Raw genomic sequence first — 17,546 nt, 5'->3', positions numbered from 1 at the left:
ATTTCTAGCAGAACCTAACAAAACTAAATGTGCATAGTTTTTCCAGAATGTTTCCAATTCCTCCTCCAGCAAAGTGGATATCATATGAACCACTGCATTGAATCAGTACATTACAACACTGAGCTTTTTATTTTGCAGACTGACTACCAAATTCTGATGAAAATGGTACTGATTCCAGGACTATGGGAATATCATTGCCAATTCAGTAATTGAGATGTTTGGATACCCAAATGGAAATTCCCTCTCCAGAAAGGATTTGAAGTTGATATTGAAGGCTGGAGAGAAGGTACAAATAGACAACAGAAAAAGAGAACTACAAATTTCAGCACTGACTCCAGCAACAGATACAATCCAGAACCCCAAACCCCAACATCCTCTGCATAGTCCACTATATGCACAGATAGGACTGAATTTAGTCATGCCAGTGGGGCTCCCGGCACTGGGCCAAAAAGACGAGGGGAACCCCACCTCGGCCTTTTGGTGCACTCACCACCACCACCCCCCCACCCCCACCCCGGCATGATTCAACGGCACTCGGGCACATAAGGATGGGGAACCTGCCTCCAAGAGCTTCTGGCTAATCACAGCACTGGCAGTTCAGTCCTATCAGCAATGCCACCGGGAGCAGTGGCCATTGCTGGTACTATAGGAGGCCTGAGACCAGGCCCAGCTCTGGAGCCCTGGACCAGAGGTGAGTGAGGCGGGGTCACTGGGACCACTCCAGCAGGCTCTAGCGATGTGTGTGGGGGGGGGAAGGGTGAGCGTTGAGTGCCAGGGTGGGGGGATGGGTGGTGGGCATGTTACCAAAGGTGTAGCCTTTGCCGCTGGGGCCCACGGAGGAGGCCCCCACCAAAGCCCACAGGGAGGCCACCTTGTTTTACTGGGCAACCTCCCAGCATGGTGGAGCCACCCCCCACTGCTGGTTTAATTTCAGAGGTGGCAGGAAGAGGCCCTTGAATGACTGATTGGCTACTTAAGGACCTCAATTGGCCTCTGGGAATGTGAGTTGTGAGGAGGATGCAAAGAGGCTTCAAGAAGATTTAGACAGGGTAACTGAGTGAGCAAGAACATGGCAGATGGAATATAATGTGGAAAAATGTGAAGTTATCCACTTTGGTAGGGAAAACAGAAATGCAGAGTATTTCTTAAATGGTGAGAGATTAGGAAGCATTGGTGTCCTTGTTCATGAGATAGAAGATCAGCCATGATCTAGTTGAATGGCGGAGCAGGCTCGAGGAGCCAAATGGCCTACTCCTGCTCCTATTTCCTATATTCCTATGAGAGGAGCTTAAAATGACAGTTGATAGTTGAGAAAAGAAGTCTGGGGTTATCTTTGATTCCAGGATAATCCTGGGATAGTGAGTAGTTTTGGGAGAGGAGAGCAGGACCCAATAGTGCTGTTTGTGGCTCATCCAGAACTGCAAATGTGTGGCTAACACAGACGTCTGCCATATATGTTCAAGTCTGCTTAAACTTAAGGGAGTGGAGATGAGGGCTCTATGTGGTAAATGACCAGAGTGAGAAAGAGTAATGGTTTTAATGGGAACTAGGGCATCAACGGTGGAGGTGAGGTTGTGATTGAGCAGATTGGTAACTGCAGAAATACCTTAGTGGTTGGAGGGCCACAGGCTAGACAGTTGGGATTTTGAAAGTGCTGTTCTAAGTGACTGTGGAAGGGTTTTTTCCAGGGGTGGACACAGAAGGAAGTGGGGTTTGGAGGAGGAAGAGGGATGTGAATGGCCTTATCTGTGATTGACTTGGTTGGAGTAGCGAAGCCACATAAAATAGCAAAGTTAAGAGTACGACCATGAATTTAAGTAGGAGAGGTAATATGGAGATAAGCAAGGATAGAGGCATTGAACACAGAGGAGAGAGGGCATGATGAGTTGAGATGGAGGTTGAAATCACCGAGTATGAGAAGTTGCTCAGTACAGAGACTGAGGGGGAAAACAGTGAGAAACCTTGCATGGTACTTGGATGGGTGCTTACAGTGAAAATCATATGTGTTTTTAAAAAACGTTAGTCTTCATACTCTGTCTACTTTTGTCCAGAAAAATTAGAATAAGTATGACTGTCTGCACCTTTTTGGGACTAGCACTGGTAGCTTAAGTTCACTGGTTATGTGTGTTAAGATGCTGACAAAATCATATTCATAATATATTTCTGATTGTAAATAAAATATTTTCATAAAATTTTGTCAGGTAAGGTGTTAAATGCTTTACTATAGAACAAGATATTTCCGTATGGAGTTTTTTTCGGTGAATTTGGTATCTGCCACAGAAATAAATTTTGCACGTGTAGAAGGCTGAGGGAGGACATGATTGAGGTATACAAAATTATGAGGGGCATTGATAGGTTAAATAAGAAGAAACATTTTCCCTCAGCGGAGGGGTCACTAACCGGGGGCATAGGTTTAAGGTAAAGGGCAGGAGGTTTAGAGGGGACTTGAGGAAAAAAGTTTTCACTCAGAGGGTGGTTGGAATGTGGAACGCACTGCCTGAAGAGATGGTAGAGGCAGGTACCCTCACAACATTTAAGAAGTATTTAGATGAGCACTTGAAACGCCATAGCATACAAGGCTACGGGCCAAGTGCTGGAAAATGGGATTAGAGTAGTTAGATGCTTGATGACCAGCACAAACATGATGGGCTGAAGGGCCTGTTTCTGTGCTGTATAACTCTATGACTCTATGAACCCCCTGCCCTTGCTGCCAACCCCCCAGCCCCCTCCTCCGCGACCACCACCCCACGAGACCCCTCCCGCCCTGGCCTACCTTAGGCCTGATTCCAGCACCACTCCTCGGTGTCTCATCGCTGCAGCTACAGCAGCAGCCACTGCCTCCGCGGTGGCACTGCAGCTACCAGCCTCTGATTGGCCGGCAGCTCTGAAAGGTCTGGACTTCCGGCGACGGTGTACTAAATCCTATGGAAGGCCTGCCGCTGTCCAGTTAAGTGCCTAACTGGCACGAAATTCAGTGGGCCTTCCATAAAAGAGGGAACGCGAGGACCTTGGCATCAGTTTCCCCTGACATCGAGACCCCCGTCACTGGCATAAAATTCCCCCTAAAGTATTTGTTTAGTTTCTCTATCATTTCCTTATCCCCATTATAAATTCCCCTGTCTCTGCCTGTAATGGGCCCACATTTGTCTTTGCTAATCTTTTCCTTTTTACATAACTATGAAGCTTTTATAGTCCATTTTTATGTTTCTTGCTAGTTTACTTTCATACTCTATTTTCTCTTTATCAGTTTTTTGGTCCTCTTTTGCTGAATTCTAAAATACTGCCAATCCTCAGGCTTACTACTTTTTTTGGCAACTTTATAAGCCTCTTCCTTTGATTTAATACAATCTTTAACTTCTCTTGTTAAACATGGTTGGATCACTTTTCCTGCTGGGTTTTCGTGCCTCAAAGGAATGTAAATTTGCTGTAAACCATGTATTAATTCTTTAAATTCTAGCCATTGCCTGTCCACCGTCATAGCTTCTAATGTAGTTTCCTAGTCTACCACAGCCAACTTGCCCCTCATACCTTCGTAGTTTCCTTTGTTTAGACCCTAGTTTTGAATTGAACAACATCACTTTCAAACTCAAAGTAAAATTCTATCATATTATGGTCACTTTTCCTCAAAGTTTTACAAGATTATTAATCATCCCTTTCTCATTGCACAAACCCAGATCTAAAATAGCCCATTCTCTAGTTGGTTCCTCAACACAATGTTTGAGAAAACCATCTCGTAAACATTCCAGGAATTCATCCTCCACAGCATTAGTGCTAATTAGGTTTCCCCAGTCTATATGTAGATTGAAGTCCCGCATGATTACTGTATTAATTGAAGTCCTCCATGACTACTGTGTTACCCTTGTAACATGCACCTTTAATTTCCTGATTTATACTGTGTCTTACATTACCATTACTATTTGGTGGCCTATAAACAACTCCTACCATTATCTGCTGCCCCTTGCTCTTTCTTTGTTCTGCCCAAACTGATTCTACATCTTGATCTTTCGATCTAAGATCCTCTCTCACTAATTTCATCCTTTAATAACAGCGCTATCCCACCTCCTTTTCCTTTTTGCCATTCATTCCCAAATGTCGAATACCCTTGAACATTCAGTTCCCAGCCTTGGTCTCCATGCAGGAGACCAAGTCTCGGTAATGGCAATTAGATCATACCTGTTTACTTCCACATGTGCCGTCAATTCATCTACCTTGTTGCGAATACTCTGCGCATTCAGATAGAGTGCCTTTAATTCTGTCTTTTTATTACTTTCACAACCTCTAGCTTTATCTGCTGGCACACTCTTAAGTTTGTACACTCTATCCCTTCCTGCCACACTCTGATTATCATTACCCTTTATTGCTACCTTGCTCTCTTGCCTTCTCTTCTTTCTTTAAATTATCACATCTTCTCTCACTTGATCCCTTGCCCCCACAATTTAGTTTAAATCCCTCTCTACCGCCCTAGTTGTACGACTCACAATTTTAATTGCTCCACCATCGGCGTCGATAACTTCAGCTGCCCAGGCCCTCAGCTCTGGAATTCCCTCCCCAAGCCTTTCTATCGCTCTTCCTCTTTCAAGACGTACCTTAAAACGTATGACCACGCTTTTGGTATCTGTCCTAATATCACCTTATGTGGCTCAGTGTCAAATTTTGTTTGATAAAGCTTCTGCAAAACACCTTGGGGCATTTTACTGCATTAAATATGCTATATAAATGCAAGTTGCTGTTGTAGAAATAAAACTCCTTGCTCTATTACCAAACAAAAGCACATGAGGAGCTCTCTCCCTCCTAACTTCCAAAACACAGGGAAGCGACATGTATCTTCAGTGATCAACAGCATTATTCAAATGTATACAAACCTCAATTGATCAAAATCACATTGTTTGAAAATGCACATTGATTTTGATTACTGACCGTTGTAATAACCACAATATACTAAGGCTTGGTCAATGTGCTCAAGTGTTATTTCTGTAACCTATTTCACTAAATGCACACATTACACAATACATACATGAAAGTGTGCTATGCTCTAAATGGTGAAATTGAAAGACGAGACTGTTACAAAACAGCAATTCATTAAAACATCAGTGATGGCACAGATGGCAATCAATTTTCAAAATACAATATGTTGTCACCCCGAACAGTAATTTGCCTTTCAAAATCTCTGCCTGTCTTATCAATTAATGCCCGACTTTGATAAGTAAAACATTTTCATTGTTTAAGTTTTTGAAAAATGGATCAACCTTGGTTTGATTTCTTGCACCACAATTTAACACCACTGGAAACCATTACAAATGTGTCCAAGAAATCTATATACAGCTGTATACTCTCAGCCAGTGCACTTCATCTGATATTAACATCTGTTATATTAACATATGTTATAATCATACAGTTACACATTCCCACAAATACAGTACTTCAGAATGTATCTTTTAAACAATTCTACGTTCCTCATCAGTAAATGTTAGCTTTTAAAATACAAAAAGTGACTTCTTTGCTGTCAAATTATCACTTCACAAGACAATGAAGAAGAAAGAGTAACAAGTCTGAAGTGGAGAACTGCTACTGTTAAAGTACGGATTGTTATAATGTCATGTTGCTACTGACAATGCAGCAGGAGCCAATAATTGCTTTCTTGGAAATCTGTGTAATCGTGCTTGTAGAAAAAACCTGGGTTTGGCACATTGTGTGCTCTTGCTTCTTTTAATTACATTGCCCTAATGAGCAACTTATGCTTCGAGTGAGCAAATTGGCTTCTTGAGGCTAGTCAACACTAATGAATGTAAAGAGGTGCACTCAGGAGGTGGACAGAGAAAACAAATTGACTTCTGGTGCACATAACAGCAGCCCGAGATCAGCCATTATGTTGCTGGAATTCAGCAAGTGCATTATTGCTTCTTTGCTGCATTGCACAATTACCTAAGTACGCAGAACCTTACAACTTTTTACTTGCTTTCGTCAGATATCAGGCTACATTTGTCTAAAGCACTTTAACAGGCAGTTTTAATTGGAGGGGAGCTGATACCAGCAGTGTCCTGTTAAGTGAATGTGAATCTTCAAAAGTGAAAGGATGCCAACTGATGACTAATTGTGCGTGGGGAATGAACATTTCTGCAAAAAAAGTATAGTAATGAGAATCCACTAAATGCAAATTTGGTGCTGTTGATTAAACTTTAATTAAGAACATAAGAAATAGGAACAAGAATAGACCATACAACCTGTCAAGCCTGCTCTGCCCTTCAATATGATCATGATTGATCTTGGGCTTCAACTCCACTTTTCCGCCTGCTCCCCATATTTGTTGATTCCCTGAGACACCAAAAATCTGTCGATCCCAGCCATAAATATATTCAAAGATGGAGCACTCACTACCCTTTCGGGTAGAGAATTCCAAAGATTCACAACCCTTTGAGTGAAGGCATTTCTCATCTCAGTCCCAAATGATCGGCCTCTTATCCTGAGACTGTGTCCCCGTGTTTTAGATTCACCAGCGGGGGAAACAGCCTCTCAGTGTTTTTTATTTATTCGTTTTTTGGGATGTGGGTGTTGCTGACTAGGCCTGCATTTATTGCCCATTCCGAATTGCCCATGAGAAGGTGATGGTGAGCTGCCTTCTTGAACCACTGCAGTCCATGCGGGGTAGGTACACCCACAGTGCTGTTAGGAAGGGAGTTCCAGGATTTTGACCCAGTGATAGTGAAGAAACAACGATATAGTTCGAAGTCAGGATGGTTTGTGGCTTGGAGGGAACTTGCAGGTGGTGGTGTTCCCATGCATCTGCTGCCCTTGTCCTTCTAGATGGTAGAGGTCGTGGGTTTGGAAGGTGCAGCCAATGGAGCCTTGGTACGTTGCTGCAGTGCATCTTGTAGATGGTACACAGTGCTGCTACTGTGCTTCGGTGGAGGGAGTGAATGTGGATGGGGTGCCAATCAAGCGGGCTGCTTTGTCCTGGATGGTGTTGAGCTTCTTGAATGTTGTTGGAGCTACACCCATCCAGACAAGAGGAGAATATTCCATCACACTCCTGACTTGTGCCTTGTAGATGGTGGATAGGCTTTGGGGCGTCAGGAGGTGAGTTACTCGCCTCAGGATTCCTAGCCTCTGACCTGCTCTTGTAGCCGCGTTATGTAAATGGCTACTCGAGTTCAGTTTCTGGTCAATGGTAATCACAGGATGTTGACAGTGGGGGATTCAAAGAACAAAGAACAATACAGCACAGGAACAGGCCATTCGGCCCTCCAAGCCTGCGCCGATCTTGATGCCTGCCTAAACTAACACCTTCTGCACCTCCGGGGCTCTATTCCCTTCCTATTCATGTATTTGTCAAGATGTCTCTTAAACGTCGCTATCGTATCTGCTTCCACCACCTCCTCTGGCAGCAAGTTCCAGGCACTCACCACCCTCTGTGTAAAAAACTTGCCTCGCACATCCCCTCTAAACTTTGCCCCTCGCACCTTAAGCCTATGTTCCCTGGTAACTGACTCTTCAACCCTGGGAAAAAGCTTCTGACTATCCACTCTGTCCATGCCGCTCATAACCTAGTAAACCTCGATCATGTCACCCCTCCACCTCTGTCGTTCCAGTGAAAACAATCCGAGTTTGTCCAACCTCTTCTCATAGCTAATGCCCTCCAGACGAGGCAACATCCTGATAAACCTCTTCTGTACCCTCTCCAAAGCCTCCACGTCCTTCTGGTAGTGTGGCGACCAGAATTGCACGCAATATTCTAAGTGTGGCCTAACTAAGGTTCTGTACAGCTGCAACATGACTTGCCAATTTTTATACTCTATGTCCCAACCGATGAAGGCATGCCGTATGCCTTCTTGACTACCTTATCCACCTGCGCTGCCACTTTCAGTGACCTGTAGACCCGTACGCCCAGATCTCTCTGCCTGTCAATACTCCTAAGGGTTCTGCCATTTACAGTATACCTCCCACCTGCATTCAACCTTCCAAAATGCATTACCTCACATTTGTCCACATTAAACTCCATCTGCCATTTCTCCGCCCAAGTCTCCAACCGATCTATATCCTGCTGTATCCTCTGACAATCCTCATCATTATCCACAACTTCACCAACCTTTGTGTCGTCCGCAAACTTACTAATCAGACCAGCTACATTTTCCTCCAAATCATTTATATATACTACAAATAGCAAAGGTCCCAGCACTGATCCCTGCAGAACACCACTAGTCACATTCCTCCATTCAGAAAAACACCCATCCACTGATACCCTCTGTCTTCTATGATCGAGCCAGTTCTGTATACATCTTGCCAGCTCACCTCTGATCCCGTGTGACTTCACCTTTTGTACCAGTCTGCCATGCGGGACCTTGTCAAAGGCTTTACTAAAGTCCATATGGATAACATCCACTGCCCTTCCTTCATCAATCATCTTTGTCACTTCCTCAAAAAACTCAATCAAATTAGTAAGACACGACCTCCCCTTCACAAAACCATTCTGTCTCTCGCTAATAAGTTTGTTTATTTCCAAATGGGAGTAAATCCTGTCCCGAATAATCCTCTCTAATAGTTTCCCTACCACTGACGTAAGGCTCACCGGCCTATAATTTCCTGGATTATCCTCGTCACCCTTCTTAAACAAAGGCACAACATTGGTTATTCTCCAGTCCTCTGGGACCTCACCTGTAGCCAATGAGGATGCAAAGATTTCTGTCAAGGCCCCAGCAATTTCTTCCCTTGCCTCCCTCAGTATTCTAGGGTAGATCCCATCAGGCCCTGGGGACTTATCTACCTTAATGCTTTGCAAGACACGCAACACCTCCTCCCTTTTGATAATGAGATGACTGAGACTATCTGCACTCCCTTCCCTGGGCTCATCATCCACCAAGTCCTTCTCTTTGGTGAATACTGATGCAAAGTGCTCATTTAGCACCTCGCCCATTTCCTCTGGCTCCACACATAGATTCCCATCTCTGTCCTTGAATGGGCCAACCCTTTCCCTGGTTACCCTCTTGCTCTTTATATATGGATAAAAAGCCTTGGGATTTTCTTTAATCCTGTTTGCCAATGACTTTTCATGACCCCTTTTAGCCCTCCTAACTCCTTGCTGAAGTTCCTTTCTACTGTCTTTATATTCCTCAAGTGCTTCATCTGTTCCTAGCCTTCCAGCCCTTACAAATGCTTCCTTTTTCTTTTTGACTAGGCTCACAATATCCCTCGTTATCCAAGCTTCCCGAAACTTGCCAAACTTGTCTTTCTTCCTCACAGGAACATGCTGGTCCTGGATTCTAATCAGCTGACGTTTGAAAGACTCCCACATGTCAGATGTTGATTTACCCTCAAACATCCGCCCCCAATCTAAATTCTTCAGTTCCTGCCTAATATTGTTAGAATTTGCCTTCCCCCAATTTAGCACCTTCACCCGAGGAATACTCTTATCCTTATCCACAAGTACCTTAAAACTTATGGAATTATGGTCACTGCTCCCGAAATGCTCGCCCACTGAAACTTCGACCACCTGGCCGGGCTCATTCCCCAATACCAGGTCCAGAATGGCCCCATCCCTAGTTGGACTATCTACATATTGTTTCAAGGAGCTCTCCTGGATGCTCCTCACAAATTCTGCCCCATCCAATCCCCTAGCACTAAGTGAGTCCCAGTCAATATAGGGGAAGTTAAAATCACCCACCACTACAACCCTGTTACCTTCACACCTTTCCAAAATCTGTCTACATATCTGCTCCTCTACCTCCCGCTGGCTGTTGGGAGGCCTGTAGTAAACCCCCAACATCGTGACTGCACCCTTCCTATTCCTGAGCTCCACCCATATTGCCTCGCTGCATGACCCCTCTGAGGTGTCCTCCCGCAGTACAGCTGTGATATTCTCCTTCACCAGTAATGCAACTCCCCCACCCCTTTTACATCCCCCTCTATCCTGCCTGAAGCTTCTAAAGCCTGGAACATTTAGCTGCCAATCCTGCCCTTCCCTCAACCAAGTCTCTGTAATAGCAACAACATCATATTTCCAAGTACTAATCCAAGCTCTATGTTCATCTGTCTTACCTGTTATACTTCTCGCATTGAAACAAATGCACTTCAGACCACCAGTCCCGCTGTGCTCAGCAACATCTCCCTGCCTGCTCTTCCTCTTAGTCTTACTGGCCTTATTTACTTTGTCCTCCTCATTTATTTCACCTGCTGTCCTACTGCTCTGGTTCCCACCCCCCTGCCACACTAGTTTAAACCCTCCCGAGTGACGCTAGCAAACCTTGCAGCCAGGATATTAGTGCCCCTCCAGTTTAGATGCAACTCGTCCTTCTTGTACAGGTCCCATCTGTCCCTGAAGAGATCCCAATGGTCCAGATCTCTGAAACCCTCCCTTCTACACCAGCTGCTCAGCCACATGTTTAGCTGCACTCTCTTCCTATTTCTAGCCTCACTGGCACGTGGCACAAGGAGTAATCCAGAGATTACAACCCTAGAGGTCCTGTTTTTTAGCTTACTACCTAACTCCCTAAACTCCCCCTGCAGGACCTCATCACTCTTCCTGCCTATGTCGTTGTTACCGATGTGTACCACAACCTCTGGCTGTTCATCCTCCCCCTTCAGAATGCCCCCTGTCCGTTCAGAGACATCCTTGACCCTGGCACCAGGGAGGCAACATACCATCCTGGAGTCTCTTTAACATCCACAGAAGCGCCTGTCTGTGCCCCTGATTATAGAGTCCCCTATAACTATTGCTCTTCTGCGCTTTGTCCCTTCCTGCTGAACAACAGTGCCAGCCGTGGTGCCACTGCTCTGGCTGCTGCTGTTTTCCCCTGATAGGCCATCCCCCCCAACAGTATCCAAAACGGTATACGTGTTAGAGAGGGGGATAGCCACAGGGGATTCCTGCACTGACTGCCTGCCCCTTCTAGCAGTCACCCATCTATCTGCATGCACCTTGGGCGTAACCACATCTCTAAAACTCCTGTCTATGACGCTTTCTGCCACCTGCATGCTCCTAAGCGCATCCAGTTGCCGCTCCAACCGATCCATGCGGTCTGTGAGGAGCTACAACTGGGTACACTTCCTGCAGATGTAGTCGCCCGAACGCTGTAAGCGTCACAGACCTCCCACATCTCACAGGTGAAGCACTTCACCCCTCTAATTGTCATTTCTCGCAATAATTAGTTAATTAATATAAAATAAATAAATACTTATTAAATCCTTACTAAATTATGAGACACTTAACTATGTGGTCCCTAGTGCTTGATTTCTACAATAAATATTAAATGCTGTCTAAATACAGTAATCTCCTCCCCCTGGTTTAGTTATTCTACTTATTAATTAATTAGTGTTTTAATCAATTTTTATCAGTTTTATTTTCAAATTCGGTACCAGCCAATCAGGTCACAGCTTTCCTGTGACGTCACTTTTTCAGTTTTTTTTCCCCACCCGAGGTAACTTGCCGCTCTGGAGCTCCGCCCTCTGAGTCTGCTCCGAGAATCCCCGAGGTTAACTCTGCCCTCCGAGTCTGTTCCGAGAATCCCCGAGGTAAGTTTTCTAACACTTACCGCTCTGGAGCTCCGCCCTCCGAGTCTGCTCCGAGAATCCCCGAGGTAAGTTTTTTATACTTACCGCTCTGGAACTCCGCCCTCCGAGTCTGCTCCAAGAATCCCCGAGGTAAGTTTTTTATACTTACCGCTCTGGAACTCCGCCCAATCGTAATGCCATTGAATGTCATGGGGAGATGGTTAGATTCTCTCTTGTCGGAGATGGTCATTGCCTGGCACTTGTGTGGTGCGAATGTTACTTGCCATTTATCAGCCCAAGCCTGGATATTGTCCATTGCACTCGGTATGACTCCAACCAGAGGAAAGTTTCCCCCCGATTCCCATTGACTCCAGTTTGCTCTGGCTCCTTGATTCCATACTCAGTCAAATGCTGCCTTGAGGTCAAGGATAGTTACTCTCACTTCACCTCTTAAGTTCAGCTCCTTTGTCCATGTTTGAACCAAGGCTGTAATGATGCCAGGAGCTGAGTGGCCCTGGCGGAACCCAAACTGAACGTCAGTGACAGGCTAATGCGAAGCAAGTGCCGCTTGATTACACTGTCGGCGACACCTTCCATCACTTGACTGATGATCGAGAGTAGACTGATGGGGTGGTAATTCGCCGGGTTGGACTTATCCTGCTTTTTGTGTACAGGACAATTTTCCACATTGCCGGGTAGATGCCAGGGTTGTGACTGTACTGGAACAGCTTGGCTAGGGGCACAGCAAGTTCTGGTGGAACACAGGTCTTCAGTGCTATTGCCGGTATGTTGTCAGGGCCCAAAGCCTTTGCAGTATCCAGTGCCTTCAGTCGTTTCTTGATATCACGCGGAGTGAATCGAATTGGTTGAAGACCAATGTTGTTGATGTTGGGGACTTCAGAAGGAGGCCGAGATGGATCATCCACTCTCACTTCTGAGTGAAAATTGTTTCACATGCTTCTGCCTTATCTTTTGCACTGATGTGCTGGGCTCCCCCATTTACCATGCCAATCCCCTTCAGAAACTTGTACATTTCAATCAGATCACCTCTCATTCTTTTAAACTCCAGAGAATATTGTCCCAATTTACACAGCCTCTCATCATAGGACAACTCTCTCACTCCAGGGACCAATCCAGTGAACCTTCGCTGTACTGCCTCCAATGCAAATATGTCCGTCCTTAAATAGAGACCAAAACTGCACACAGCATTTCAACGGTGATCTCACCAAAGCCCTGTACAATTGTAGCAAGACTTATTTATTCTTGTACTCCAATCCCCTTGCAATGACCAACATGCCATTTACCTTCCCAATTGTTTGCTGTCCCTGCATGCTAACTTTTGGTGCTCCTTGTAATAGTACACCCATGTTTCTCTGAACATCAACATTTGCAAGTTTCACATCTTTTACGTCTTTTAAAAAATATTCTGCTCTTCTATTCTCACAACCAAAGTGAATAACCTCACACTTCCCACATTATTCTCCATTTGCCACCTTGTTGCCCACTCACTGAACCTGTCTATATCTCTTTGCAGCCTCTCTGTATCCTCCTTACAACTTGCATTTCCACCTACCTCTGTAGCTTCATCAAACTTACATACATTACTCCCAGTCACTTCATCTAAGTCATTAATATAGATTGTAAATAGCTGAAGCTCCAGATCTGATCCTTGCGGTACTCCACTAGTCACAGCCTGCCAACTTGAAAATACCATATTTATGCCTCCTCTTCGCTTTCTGTTGGTTAACCAATCCTCTATCCATGCAAATATAATACTCCCAACTCCATGAGCCCTTATCTTGCCTATTAACCTTTCATGTGGCACCTTATTAAATGCCCGTTGGAAATGCAGGTATACTACATCTACTGGTTCCCCTTTATGTGCCCTACTAGTTACATCCTCAAACAACTCTATTAAATTTGTCAAACACCGTTTCCCTTTCGTAAAACCATGTTGATTTTTCCTGATCATATTGTGATTTTCTAAGTATATTGTTAAGTGGCTATGACTGGTTCCAGCTCTTCAAAGTGAGATTGAAACCAGTCTGCATTCTGCTTCTCGCGTTTGCCAAAGGTGGTCATTGCTGAGTCATAGATGGCATCTCTGATGTGGGCCCACTTGGTCTCTGCATCCCTTGCAAGAGTGTTTTGAAGGGCTTTTTCAAGTAAATTAAGAAACTTTTGTGACAGCTGTGGGTAAGAAATTCTGTTAGTGTTGACGTGCGGGCGGCCTTTCTGCTTGGAGTGATGTAGCTTCTTTGGTTTGAGTCGAACTTTGCTGCACACCAGGGAGTGGTTGGTGTTGCAGTCCGCACTGTGGAAGCTGCATGTGATTTGAACACTGTTTAAAGAGGCTCGCCTTGCGACGATGAGGTCCAGCTGGTGCCAACGACGTGATCTTGGGTGTCTCCATGAAACCTGGTGACAGGGTTTCGTTTGAAAGAATAAGCTGGTGATGCAGAGGTTATGATAGGTACACAACTCCAGCAGTCTCTGTCCATTCTCATTCATCCTTCCAATGCCATAGCACCCGAGGCAGGCGGGCCATGAGTCACGGTCGGCCTCAACCCTGGCGTTAAAGTCCCCCAGCAGGAACAAATGTTCAGTATTCGGAATGCTACTAATGATATTATGGAGTTCCTCACAGAACTGGTCTTTAACTTCAGGTGGGGAGCAGAGTGTTGGAGCATAGATGCTGAGTGGGTGCACTGAACCAGAGGTGGTGAGCAGTCGGATGGACAGTATGCATTCCGAGCCATTTGAAGGTGGCTCTATCATGCTGAGCAAAGAGTTTCTGATGGCGAAGCCCACTCCATGCTGTATTGGTTCTTCTGGATCCCTACCCTGCCAGTAGAAGGTGTAGTCTTGCTCTCTTAGAGATCCGCTCGCAGGAAGGCGTGTCTCCTGAAGTGCTGCAATGTCCACATTGAGTCTACTGAGCTCATTGTTAATGATGGTGGTCTTCCAAGAGTCGTCGATTTGTGTAAGGTCTTCCGACAGGCCAGGAAACATAGTTCTGATGTTCCAGCTTGCAAAACAAAGGGCTGGTACCTTCTTTTCTTTTTTTGTCGTGCTGTTTGGTGCGGTATTACAGTCCACTTGTCAGTCAATGACCCTGAGCTCCAAGCGCCCATTGAAGCAGGTGGACTGTGGCGGGACAGAACCTTTCTGACTGGGGGCTGCCCTGTTTGAGGCGGGCGGTAGCTGTCCAGTGAGATGCGATGACCTCTCCCACAGACAAAGGCAACCCGTGGCGCCCAACCTCTGTGCCAATTGAGCTGGACTTATCACCCATAACTGCTGCCTTCCGTGTTATTTTGGTCACTGTGAGGTGACTATGGAGTGACCTCTCCATGGCGCATGTCTGGGCGGAATGTATGGAGGTTGTGAGTTGCCCAAGCGTCAAAACCCCCCTCTCGGCCTTCCTAGTAAGGTCCAAAGGAGTGCAGAGCATGATGTTTGGCACCAGTATGGCTGCAGGAACAGCCGGAAACATGCCAAAGGTGACACATGACTGCCTTGGTGGTTCCGCTCCGGATTTTCTGTTCGGGTTCATCCCTTAGCCTTATTCTCTCCCAGATGCCCACAAGGCAGTGGGGTTGTTAGATTGTATCCCTGAGCAGGGGCCCTAACAAGTAAACTGTGTGATTTCACGGATGGACAGGGAAGGGGGGAGGGGGTGCTGGGTTGGGGGGAAGGGAATGCGAGGGAGGGGAGGGTGTGAGGGGGAGGGGGTGGGGGAAGGGGGTGTGAGGGGGAGGGGGTGGAGGGGAAGGAAGTGCGAGGGGGAGGGGGTTGGGGGGAAGGAAGTTTGTGGGGGACAGGGTGGGGGGAAGAAAGTGCGAGGGGGGTTGTGGTGGGGGGGAAGGGGGTGTGAGGGTGGAAGGGGGAGTGGGTGGGGAGAAAGGGGTGTGAGGGGGTGAGGTTGGCGGGAATGGGGTGCGAGGGAGTGGAGGGTGTGGGGGGAAGGAGGTGCGAGGGAGTGGAGGGTGTGGGGGGAAGGGGGTGCGAGGGAGGGGAGAGTGTGGGGGGAAGGGGGTGCGAGGGGGGAGTGGGTGGGGGGAAGGGGGTGCGAGGGGGGAGTGGGTGGGGGGAAGGGGGTCCGAGGGGGGAGTGGGTGGGGGGAAGGGGGCGTGAGGGGGAGTGGGTGGGGGGGAATAGGATGCGAGGGAGGGGAGGGTGTAGGGGGAAGGGGGTGCGAGGAAGGGGAGAGTGTGGGGGGGAAGGGGGTCCGAGGGGGGAGTGGGTGGGGGGAAGGGGGTGCGAGGGGGGAGTAGGTGTGAGGGGGGAGTGGGGGGGAAGGGGGTGCGGGGGGAGGGTGTAGGGGGAAGGGGGAGCGAGGGGGAGGAGGTGCGAGGGAGGAGCGGGTGGCGGGGAAGGGGGTGCGGGGGGGAGGGGGGTGGGGGGAAGGGGGAGCGAGGGGGTGTAATTGCTTGCATGTGCGGCCATCCACATGTGGACCGTCCCCGGTCCGAGAACAGGAAGGCCATGCGCTCATCGTTGCCCCAGTCCGGGCACTGCGGCTCTGGCTCCGACACAACCCCGGAGCAGCTCCGGCCACTGGTGAAACTGATCCTGAAGGCTGCAGCCCGGCGGCGCCAAGTCAGCTTCAGGACTACTAGATCTAATATTGCTTTATCCCTAGTCGGTTCCACCACGTATTACTCCAGGAAACTGTCACAAAAACTATTTCATGATGGATATTATAATGCAGAAAAACAAAATTAGAAGATTTTTAACCAAGTAACACGCAGCAGAGGAGTACACTGATGTAATAGTTAGAGTCCCAGACTCGTAATGCAGAGATCTTGGCCTTGATTTTAATGACCCCCAGACAAGATGGGAGGAGAAGGTGGGGGGCACTTTGGGTGCTAAATATCAGGCTGTCAGGCTGGACATTAACGAGGAGATGGAGATGGATCGGGGGGCCTGGGGGATGCTTTGAGATTGGGAAACCTGGACGAAGGGGGTTCCTGAAGGTCCTGTCAAATTCAACAGCAAGACCTGATTAGTATTTTTTAATCTCTGTTTCCCGGCCACAGCCAGTCAGATTGAGAGGCACTCCAGAACTCTTCCTGCCTCCCCATTAATATCTGGACCCTTGAGTTTGAATCCCACCATTGTAATTTGTCAGATGCCATGATAGCTGGCTCATTCATATCCTTCAGGAAGGCAAACTTGCCATCCCTACATGATCTGGTCTATACATGACACCAGTTCCACACTAAGTGGCTATTATTAAGGTTTTCAGGGCAACGAGGGATGGACAATAAATTTTGTTTTGTCAGAATCGCCCATATTCCAAAAACAAACAAAACAAAATGAATATTACAGTAAAATTGGAACTGGTAAACTATTGGATCAAATACTTCCAATTTTCTAAAACAATAGGTAGGGTAAATTAGGAGGGCAAGTTGCACAAACTTGGCTTGTATTCCCTTAAGTACAGAAGATTGAGGGGTTAACTAATTGAGATATTTAAAATGATCTAAGTATTTGATAGGGTAGATACAGAGAAACTATTTCCTTTGATTGGACATATTCTTAAAATTGGAGCTGGGCCATTCAGGAAACAAAATCTGGAAGCACTTTTTCCCCCAAAAGACTGTGGATGCTCGGACAATAGGAGCTTCCAAGACTTTTTGTTGGGTAAGGGTATCAAGGGTTATAAACTGAATGCTGAAAAAGGGACTTGAGGGGAAGATCAGCCATCATCTAGTTGAATGGCAAGCAGGTTCGAGGGTCTGAAGGACCTACTCCTGTTCTTATGTTCCTGTTCCTCATATAGTTTGAAATTTTTTGTAGGCAATGATAAAAACAAGTCTGGTAGAATGTCAGAATCTAACTAACTTTAATTTTAAAAGTGTATAACATTCCTCATTAATTTAATTTGAAAACTCAAATTAATACTAATTTGAGAATATAACAAATTCTAATCAGGTTTCATTATCAATACAGTTAAGTACAGGCTTAAAACTATAAATGTACAATCAAACACCACTCCCAACACACCCTGATGAGCTTCTGATCAAAGGAGAACAGCAGCAATCTGATTTAGAAAAATG

General features: G+C 46.3%; 1 protein-coding gene across 11 annotated transcripts in view; it reads right to left on the bottom strand.

Moving 5' to 3' along the window:
* fhit (fragile histidine triad diadenosine triphosphatase) overlaps positions 1-17,546 on the bottom strand; it is a 1,297,392-nt gene that overhangs the window by 276,307 nt on the left and 1,003,539 nt on the right. The window lies entirely within an intron of this gene.

The sequence above is a fragment of the Heterodontus francisci genome, chromosome 19 (assembly GCF_036365525.1).
Source record: "Heterodontus francisci isolate sHetFra1 chromosome 19, sHetFra1.hap1, whole genome shotgun sequence".
Classification (NCBI taxonomy): Eukaryota; Metazoa; Chordata; class Chondrichthyes; order Heterodontiformes; family Heterodontidae; genus Heterodontus; species Heterodontus francisci.
Note: the sequence above shows the minus strand (reverse complement) of the source record. Positions and strands in the feature narration are given on the sequence as shown.